Raw genomic sequence first — 10,612 nt, 5'->3', positions numbered from 1 at the left:
AGGGATACAGTAAACCTGAAGTGAAGCATCGGAATCTAAAGCTGGACTCACATTAGAGGTTCATTTTATAGATAGTTAAGGTGTCAGTCCTCTTTTACTTAAGTCGGCATTGTGCCTTTTGTATTAAATTCGGATGCAATTTCTGTGTTTCATTGTCAATAAGAATGTCCAAGGTATACAGTATACCTGAAGTGAAGCATCGGAAAAAAAACTGGACCCACAGGAGAGGTTCAAATCATAGAAAGTTAGAGTGTCCTTCCTCTTGTACTTAAGTCGGAATTGTGCCATTTAGTATTTCATTCCGATGCATTTTCTGTGCTTCATCGACAATAAGAAGGTCCATGGTATGCAGTAAACCTGAAGTGTAGCATCGGAATCTAATACTGGACTCACAGGAGAGGTTCAAATCATAGAATGTTAGAGTGTCCGTCCTCTTGTACTTAAGTCGGCATAGTGCTATTTGGAATTTAATCCCGATGAAATTTCTGTGTTTCATCGTCAATAAGAAGGTCCAAGGTATACAGTAAACCTGAAGTGAAGAATCGGATTCTAAAACTGGACTCACATGAGAGGTTCAAATAATAGAAAGTTTGAGTCTCAGTCCTCTTGTACTCAAGTCGGCATTGTGCCTTTTGAATTTGATTCCGATGCAATTGCCGTGCGTCATCGTCAATAAGAAGGACCATGGTATACTGTAAACCTGATGTGTAACATCGGCATCTATAACTTGACTCACAGGAGGGGTTCATATCATAGAAAGTTAGAGTGCAATCCTCTTGTACTTAAGTCGGCATTGTGGCTTTTGAAATCAATTCCGATGGAATTCCTGTGTTTGATATTGAATAAGAAGGTCCGAGGTATACAGTAAACCTGAAGTGAAGCATCGGAATCTAAAACTCGACTCACAGGAGAGGTTCAAATCGTAGAAAGCGAGAGTGTCAGTCCTCTTGTACTTAAGTCGTCATTGTACCTTTTGTATCAATTTCGGATGAAATTTCTGTGTTTCATCGTCAATAAGAAGATCCAAGGAATACAGTAAGCCTGAAGTGAAGCATCGGAATCCAAAACAGCACTCACAGGAGAGTTTCAAAGCATAGAAAGCTAGAGTGTCATTCCTCTTGCACTTCAGTCGGCATTGTGCCTTTTCAATTTAATTCCGATGCAATTTCGGTGCTTCATCGTCAAAAAGAAGGTCCAAGGGATACAGTAAACCTGAAGTGAAGCATCGGAATCTAAAACTGGACTCACATTAGAGGTTCAATTTATAGATAGTTAAGGTGTCAGTCCTCTTTTACTTAAGTCGGCATTGTTAATTTTGAATTTAATTCAGATGCAATATCTCTGCTTCATCGACAATAAGAAGGTACATGGTATACAGTTAACGCGAAGTGTAGCATCGGAATCTAAAATTCTACTCACAGGAGAGGTTCAAATTATCGAAAGTTAGAATCGCCGTTCTCTTGTACTTAAGTCGGCATTGTGATTTTTGAATTTAATTCCGATGCAATTTCTGTGCTTCATCGTCAATAAGAAGGTCCATGGTACACAGTAAACCTGAAGTGTAACATCGGCATCTAAAACTGGACTCACAGGAGAGGTTCAAATCATAGAAAGTTAAAGTGTCACTCCTCTTGTACTTTAGTCGGCATTGTGGCTTTTGAATTTAATTCCGATGAAATTCCTGTGTTTCATCGTCAATAAGAAGGTACAAGGTATACAGAAAACCTGAAGTGAAGCATCGGAATCTAAAACTTGACTCACAGGAGAGGTTCAAATCATAGAAACTTAGAGTGTCAGTCCTCTTGTGCTTAAGTCGGCTTTGTGCCTTTTGTATTAAATTCGGATGCAATTTCTGTGTTTCATCGTCAATAAGAAGGTCCACGGGATACAATAAACCTGACGTGAAGCATCGGAATCTATAACTGGACTCACAGGAGAGGTTCAAATCATAGTAAGTTAGAGCGTCAGTCCGCTGGTACTTAAGTCGGCATTGGGACTTTTGTATTAAATTCGGAAGTAATTTCTGTGTTTCATCGTCAATAAGAGGGTCCAAATGATACAGTAAACCTGCAGTGATGCTTCGTAATCTAAAACTGGACTCACAGGAGAGGTTCAAATCATAGAAAGTTAGGGTGTCCGTCCTCTTGTACTTAAGTCGGCATAGTGCTATTTGGAATTTAATCCCGATGAAATTTCTGTGTTTCATCGTCAATAAGAAGGTCCAAGGTATACAGTAAACCTGAAGTGAAGAATCGGAATCGAAAACTGGACTCACATGAGAGGTTCAAATAATAGAAAGTTTGAGTCTCAGTCCTCTTGTACTCAAGTCTGCATTGTGCCTTTTGAATTTGATTCCGATGCCATTGCCGTGCGTCATCTTCAATACGAAGGACCAAGGTATACTGTAAACCTGATGTGTAACATCGGCATCTAAAACTCGACTCACAGGAGAGGTTCAAATCATAGATAGCAAGAGTGACAGTCCTCTTGTACTTAAGTCGGCATTGTGCCTTTTGTATTAAATTCGGATTCAATTTCTATGTTTCATCGTCAATACGAAGGTCCAAGGGATACAGTAAACCTGAAGTGAAGGATCGGAATCTAAAACTGGACTCACACGAGAGGCTCAAATCATAGAAAGTTAGAGTGTCAGTCCTCCTGTACTTAAGACGGCATTGTTCCTTTTGTATTAAATTCGGATGCAATTTCTGTGTTTCATCGTCAATAAGAGGGTCCAAGGGATACAGTAAATTTGAAGTGAAGCATCGGAATCTAAAACTGGACTCACAGGAGAGGTTCAAATCATAGAAAGTTAGAGTGTCAGTCCTCTTCTACTTAAGTCGGCATTGTGCCATTTGAAGTTAATTCCGATGCATTTTCTGTGCTTCATCGTCAATAACAAGGTCCAAGGTATACAGTAAACCGAAGTGAAGCATCGGAATGTAAAACTGGACTCACAGGAGAGGTTCAAATCTTAGAAAGTTAGAGTCTCAGTCCTTTTGTACTCAAGTCGTCATTGTGCCTTTTGAATTTAATTGCGATGCAATTTCTGTGCTTCATCATCAATAAGAAGTTCCATGGTATAAAGTAAACCTGAAGTGTAACATCGGCATCTAAAACTGGACTCACAGGAGAGTTTCATATCATAGAAAAATTAGAGTGCCAATCCTCTTGTAATTAAGTCGGCATTGTGGCTTTTAAATTCAATTCCGATGCAATTCCTGTGTTTCATATTCAATAAGAAGGTCCGAGGTATACAGTAAACCTGAAGTGAAGCAATGGAGTCTAAAACTCGACTCACAGGAGAGGTTCAAATCGTAGAAAGCGAGAGTGTCAGTCCTCTTAAACTTAAGTCATCATTGTGCTTTTGTATTAAATTCGGATGCAATTTCTGTGTTTCATCGTCAATAAGAAGATCCTAGGGATACAGTAAGCCTAAAGTGAAGCATCGGAATCCATAACTGGACTCACAGGAGATGTTCAAAGCATAGAAAGCTAGAGTGTCATTCCTCTTGTACTTCAGTCGGCATTGTGCCTTTTGAATTTAATTCCGATGCAATTTCGGTGCTTCATCGTCAAAAAGATGGTCCAAGGGATACAGTAAACCTGAAGTGAAGCATCGGAATCTAAAGCTGGACTCACATTAGAGGTTCATTTTATAGATAGTTAAGGTGTCAGTCCTCTTTTACTTAAGTCGGCATTGTGCCTTTTGTATTAAATTCGGATGCAATTTCTGTGTTTCATTGTCAATAAGAATGTCCAAGGTATACAGTATACCTGAAGTGAAGCGTCGGAAAAAAAACTGGACCCACAGGAGAGGTTCAAATCATAGAAAGTTAGAGTGTCCTTCCTCTTGTACTTAAGTCGGAATTGTGCCATTTAGTAATTCATTCCGATGCATTTTCTGTGCTTCATCGACAATAAGAAGGTCCATGGTATGCAGTAAACCTGAAGTGTAGCATCGGAATCTAATACTGGACTCACAGGAGAGGTTCAAATCATAGAATGTTAGAGTGTCCGTCCTCTTGTACTTAAGTCGGCATAGTGCTATTTGGAATTTAATCCCGATGAAATTTCTGTGTTTCATCGTCAATAAGAAGGTCCAAGGTATACAGTAAACCTGAAGTGAAGAATCGGATTCTAAAACTGGACTCACATGAGAGGTTCAAATAATAGAAAGTTTGAGTCTCAGTCCTCTTGTACTCAAGTCGGCATTGTGCCTTTTGAATTTGATTCCGATGCAATTGCCGTGCGTCATCGTCAATAAGAAGGACCATGGTATACTGTAAACCTGATGTGTAACATCGGCATCTATAACTTGACTCACAGGAGGGGTTCATATCATAGAAAGTTAGAGTGCAATCCTCTTGTACTTAAGTCGGCATTGTGGCTTTTGAAATCAATTCCGATGGAATTCCTGTGTTTGATATTGAATAAGAAGGTCCGAGGTATACAGTAAACCTGAAGTGAAGCATCGGAATCTAAAACTCGACTCACAGGAGAGGTTCAAATCGTAGAAAGCGAGAGTGTCAGTCCTCTTGTACTTAAGTCGTCATTGTACCTTTTGTATCAATTTCGGATGAAATTTCTGTGTTTCATCGTCAATAAGAAGATCCAAGGAATACAGTAAGCCTGAAGTGAAGCATCGGAATCCAAAACAGCACTCACAGGAGAGTTTCAAAGCATAGAAAGCTAGAGTGTCATTCCTCTTGTACTTCAGTCGGCATTGTGCCTTTTGAATTTAATTCCGATGCAATTTCGGTGCTTCATCGTCAAAAAGAAGGTCCAAGGGATACAGTAAACCTGAAGTGAAGCATCGGAATCTAAAACTGGACTCACATTAGAGGTTCAATTTATAGATAGTTAAGGTGTCAGTCCTCTTTTACTTAAGTCGGCATTGTTAATTTTGAATTTAATTCAGATGCAATATCTCTGCTTCATCGACAATAAGAAGGTACATGGTATACAGTTAACGCGAAGTGTAGGATCGGAATCTAAAATTCTACTCACAGGAGAGGTTCAAATTATCGAAAGTTAGAATCGCCGTTCTCTTGTACTTAAGTCGGCATTGTGATTTTTGAATTTAATTCCGATGCAACTTCTGTGCTTCATCGTCAATAAGAAGGTCCATGGTACACAGTAAACCTGAAGTGTAACATCGGCATCTAAAACTGGACTCACAGGAGAGGTTCAAATCATAGAAAGTTAAAGTGTCACTCCTCTTGTACTTAAGTCGGCATTGTGGCTTTTGAATTTAATTCCGATGAAATTCCTGTGTTTCATCGTCAATAAGAAGGTACAAGGTATACAGAAAACCTGAAGTGAAGCATCGGAATCTAAAACTTGACTCACAGGAGAGGTTCAAATCATAGAAACTTAGAGTGTCAGTCCTCTTGTGCTTAAGTCGGCTTTGTGCCTTTTGTATTAAATTCGGATGCAATTTCTGTGTTTCATCGTCAATAAGAAGGTCCACGGGATACAATAAACCTGACGTGAAGCATCGGAATCTATAACTGGACTCACAGGAGAGGTTCAAATCATAGTAAGTTAGAGCGTCAGTCCGCTGGTACTTAAGTCGGCATTGGGACTTTTGTATTAAATTCGGAAGTAATTTCTGTGTTTCATCGTCAATAAGAGGGTCCAAATGATACAGTAAACCTGCAGTGATGCTTCGTAATCTAAAACTGGACTCACAGGAGAGGTTCAAATCATAGAAAGTTAGAGTGTCAGTCCTCTTGTACTTTAGTCGGCATTGTGCCTTTTGTATTAAATTCGAATGAAATTGCTGAGTTTCATCGTCAATAAGAAGGTCCAAGGGATACAGCTAACCTGAAGTGAAGTATGGGAATCTAAAACTGGACTCACAGGAGAGGTTCAAATCATAGAAAGTGAGAGTGTCAGTCCTCTTTTACTTAAGTCGGCATTCTGCCTTTTGTATTAAATTCGGATTCAATTACTATGTTTCATCGTCAATACGAAGGTCCAAGGGATACAGTAAACCTGAAGTGAAGGATCGGAATCTAAAACTGGACTCACAGGAAAGGTTCAAATCATAGAAAGCTAGAGTGTCAGTCCTCCTGTACTTAAGTCGTCATTGTGCCTTTTGTATTAAATTCGGATGCAATTTCTGTGTTTCATCGTCAATAAGAGGGTCCAAGGGATACAGTAAATCTGAAGTGAAGCATCGGAATCTAAAACTGGACTCACAGGAGAGGTTCAAATCATAGAAAGTTAGAGTGTCAGTCCTCTTCTACTTATGTCGGCATTGTGCCTTTCGAATTTAATTCAGATGCAATATCTGTTCTTCATCGTCAATAAGAAAGTCCATGGTATCCAGTTAACGCGAAGTGTAGCATCGGAATCTAAAACTCTACTCACAGGAGTGGTTCAAATTATAGAAAGTTAGAATCACCGTTCTCTTGTACTTAAGTCGGCATTGTGATTTTTGATTTTAATTCCGATGCAATTTCTGTGCTTCATCGTAAATAAGATGGTCCATGGTACATAGTAAACCTGAAGTGTAACATCGGCATCTAATACTGGACTCACAGGAGAGGTTCAAATCATAGAAAGTTAAAGTGTCAGTCCTCTTGTACTTAAGTCGGCATTGTGGCTTTTGAATTTAATTCCGATGAAATTCCTGTGTTTCATCGTCAATAAGAAGGTCCACGGGATACAATAAACCTGACGTGAAGCATCGGAATCTATAACTGGACTCACAGGAGAGGTTCAAATCATAGAAAGTTAAAGTGTCCGTCCTCTTGTACGTAAGTCGGCATTGTGCCTTTTGTATAAAATTCGGATACAATTTCTGTGTTTCACCGTCAATAAGAAGGTCCAAGGGATACAGTAAACCTGAAGTGAAGCATCGGAATCTAAAACTGGACTCACAGGAGATGTTCAAATCATAGAAAGTTAGAGTGTCAGTCCTCTTGTACTTTAGTCGGCATTGTGCCTTTTGTATTAAATTTGAATGAAATTGCTGAGTTTCATCGTCAATAAGAAGGTCCAAGGGAAACAGTAAAACTGAAGTGAAGTATCAGAATCTAAAACAGGACTTACAGGAGGTGTTCATATCATTGAAAGTTAGAGTGTCAGTCCTCTTGTACTTAAGTCGGCATTGTGGCTTTTGAATTCAATTCCGATGCAATTCCTGTGTTTCATATTTAATAAGATGGTCCGAGGTATACAGTAAACCTGAAGTGAAGCATCGGAATCTAAATCTCGACTCACAGGGGAGGTTAAAATCATAGAAAGTTAGAGTGTCAGTCCTCTTGTACTTAAGTCGGCATTGTGCCTTTTGTATTAAATTCGGATGCAATTTCTGTGTTTCATTGTCAATAAGAAGGTCCAAGGTATACAGTATACCTGAAGTGATGCATCGGAAATTAAAACTGGACTCACAGGAGACGTTCAAATCATAGAAAGTGAGAGTGTCAGTCCTCTGGAACTTAAGTCGGCATTGTGCGTTTTGTATTAAATTCGGATGCAATTTCTGTGTTTCATCGTCAATAAGAAGGTCCAAGGGATGCAGTAAACCTGAAGTGAAGCATCAGAAAAAAAACTGGACAACAGGAGAGGTTCAAATCATAGAAAGTTAGAGTGTCCTTCCTCTTATACTTAAGTCGGCATTGTGCCATTTTGTATTTCATTCCGATGCATTTTCTGTGCTTCATCGTCAATAAGATGGTCCATGGTATGCAGTAAACCTGAAGTGTAGCATCGGAATCTAATACTGGACTCAGAGGAGAGGTTCAAATCATAGAAAGTTAGAGTGTCCGTCCTCTTGTACTTAAGTCGGCATAGTGCTATTTGGAATTTAATCCCGATGAAATTTCTGTGTTTCATCGTCAATAAGAAGGTCCAAGGTATACAGTAAACCTGAAGTGAAGAATCGGAATCTAAAACTGGACTCACATGAGAGGTTCAAATAATAGAAAGTTTGAGTCTCAGTCCTCTTGTACTCAAGTCGGCATTGTGCCTTTTGAATTTGATTCCGATGCAATTGCCGTGCGTCATCGTCAATAAGAAGGACCATGGTATACTGTAAACCTGATGTGTAACTTCGGCATCTATAACTTGACTCACAGGAGGGGTTCACATCATAGTAAGTTAGAGTGCAATCCTCTTGTACTTAAGTCGGCATTGTGGCTTTTGAAATCAATTCCGATGGAACTCCTGTGTTTGATATTGAATAAGAAGGTCCGAGATATACAGTAAACCTGAAGTGAAGCATCGGAATCTAAAACTCGACTCACAGGAGAGGTTCAAATCGTAGAAAGCGAGAGTGTCAGTCCACTTGTACTTAAGTCGTCATTGTGCCTTTTGTATCAAATTCGGATGAAATTTCTGTGTTTCATCGTCAATAAGAAGATCCAAGGAATACAGTAAGCCTGAAGTGAAGCATCGGAATCCAAAACTGAACTCACAGGAGAGTTTCAAAGCATAGAAAGCTAGAGTGTCATTCCTCTTGTACTTCAGTCGGCATTGTGCCTTTTGAATTTAATTCCGATGCAATTTCGGTGCTTCATCGTCAAAAAGAAGGTCCAAGGGATACAGTAAACCTGAAGTGAAGCATCGGAATCTAAAACTGGACTCACATTAGAGGTTCAATTTACAGATAGTTAAGGTGTCAGTCCTCTTTTACTTAAGTCGGCATTGTGAATTTTGAATTTAATTCAGATGCAATATCTCTGCTTCATCGACAATAAGAAGGTCCATGGTATACAGTTGACGCGAAGTGTAGCATCGGAATCTAAAATTCTACTCACAGGAGAGGTTCAAATTATCGAAAGTTAGAATCGCCGTTCTCTTGTACTTAAGTCGGCATTGTGATTTTTGAATTTAATTCCGATTCAATTTCTGTGCTTCATCGTCAATAAGAAGGCCCATGGTACACAGTAAACCTGAAGTGTAACATCGGCATCTAAAACTGGACTCACAGGAGAGGTTCAAATCATAGAAAGTTAGAGTGTCCGTCCTCTTGTACTTGAGCCGGCATTTTGTTATTTTGAATTTATTTCCGTTGCAATATCTGTGTTTCAGCGTCAATAAGAAGGTCCAAGGTATACAGTAAACCTGAAGTGAAGCATCGGAACCTAAAACTGGACTCACAGGAGAGGTTGAAATCATAGAAAGTTAGAGTGTCAGTCTTCCTGTACTTAAGTCTTCATTGTGCCTTTTGTATTAAATTCGGATGCAATTTCTGTGTTTCGTCGTCAATAAGAAGGTCCATGGTATACAGTAAACCTGAAGTGTAGCATCGGAATCTAAAACTGGACTCACAGGAGAGGTTCAAATCATAGAAAGTTAGAGTGTCCGTCCTCTTGTACTTGAGCCGGCATTTTGTTATTTTGAATTTATTTCCGAAGCAATATCTGTGATTCAACGTCAATAAGAAGGTCCAAGGTATACAGTAAACCTGAAGTGAAGCATCGGAACCTAAAACTGGACTCACAGGAGAGGTTGAAATCATAGAAAGTGTGTGTGTCAGTCCTTTTTTACTTAAGTCGGCATTGTGCCTTTTGTATTAAGTTCGGATGCAATTTCTGTGACTCATCGTCAATAAGAAGGTCCAAGGGATACAGTAAACCTGAAGTGAAGCATCAGAATCTAAAACTAGACTCACAGGAGAAGTTCAAATCGTATTAAGTTAGAGTGTCAGTCCTCCTGTACTTAAGTCGGCATTGTGCCTTTTGTATTAAATTCGGTGCAATTTCTGTGTTTCATCGTCAATAAGAAGGACCAAGGGATACAGTAAACCTGAAGTGAAGCATCGGAATCTACAACTGGACAAACAAGACAGGTTCACATCATAGAAAGTTAGAGTGTCAGTCTTCTTCTACTTAAGTCGGCATTGTGCCTTTCGAACTTAATTCCGATGCATTTTCTGTGCTTCATCGTCAATAAGAAGGTCATGGTATACAGTAAACCTGAAGTGTAGCATCGGAATCTAAAACTGGACTCACAGGAGAGGTTCAAATCATAGTAAGTTAGAGTGTCCGTCCTCTTGTACTTAAGTCGGCATTGTGCTATTTTGAATTTAATTCCGATGCAATTTCTGTGTTTCATCGTCAATAAGTAGGTCCAAGGTATACACTAAACCTGAAGTGAAGAATCGGAATCTAAAACTGGACACACAGGAGAATTTCAAATCATAGAAAGTTAGAGTCTCAGTCCTCTCGTACACAAGTCTGCATTGTGCATTTTGAATTTAACTCCGATGCAATTTCTGTGCTTCATCGTCAATAAGAAGGTCCATTGTATACAGTATACCTGAAGTGTAACATCGGCATCTAAAACTGGACTCACAGGAGAGGTTCATATCATAGAAAGTTAGAGTGTCAATCCTCTTGTACTTAAGTCGGCATTGTGGCTTTTGAATTCATTTCCGATGCAATTCCTGTGCTTCATATTCAATAAGAAGGTCCGAGGTATACAGTAAACCTGAAGTGAAACATCGGAATCTAAAACTGGACTCACAGGAGAGGTTCAAATCGTAGAAAGCGAGAGTGTCAGTCCTCTTGTACTTAAGTCGGTATTGTGCCTTTTGTATTAAATTCGGATGCAATTTCTGTGTTTCATCGTCAATAAGAAGGTCCAAGGGGTACAG

This window comes from Schistocerca piceifrons, unplaced genomic scaffold (genome assembly GCF_021461385.2).
Source record: "Schistocerca piceifrons isolate TAMUIC-IGC-003096 unplaced genomic scaffold, iqSchPice1.1 HiC_scaffold_1808, whole genome shotgun sequence".
NCBI lineage: Eukaryota > Metazoa > Arthropoda > Insecta > Orthoptera > Acrididae > Schistocerca > Schistocerca piceifrons.
Note: the sequence above shows the minus strand (reverse complement) of the source record.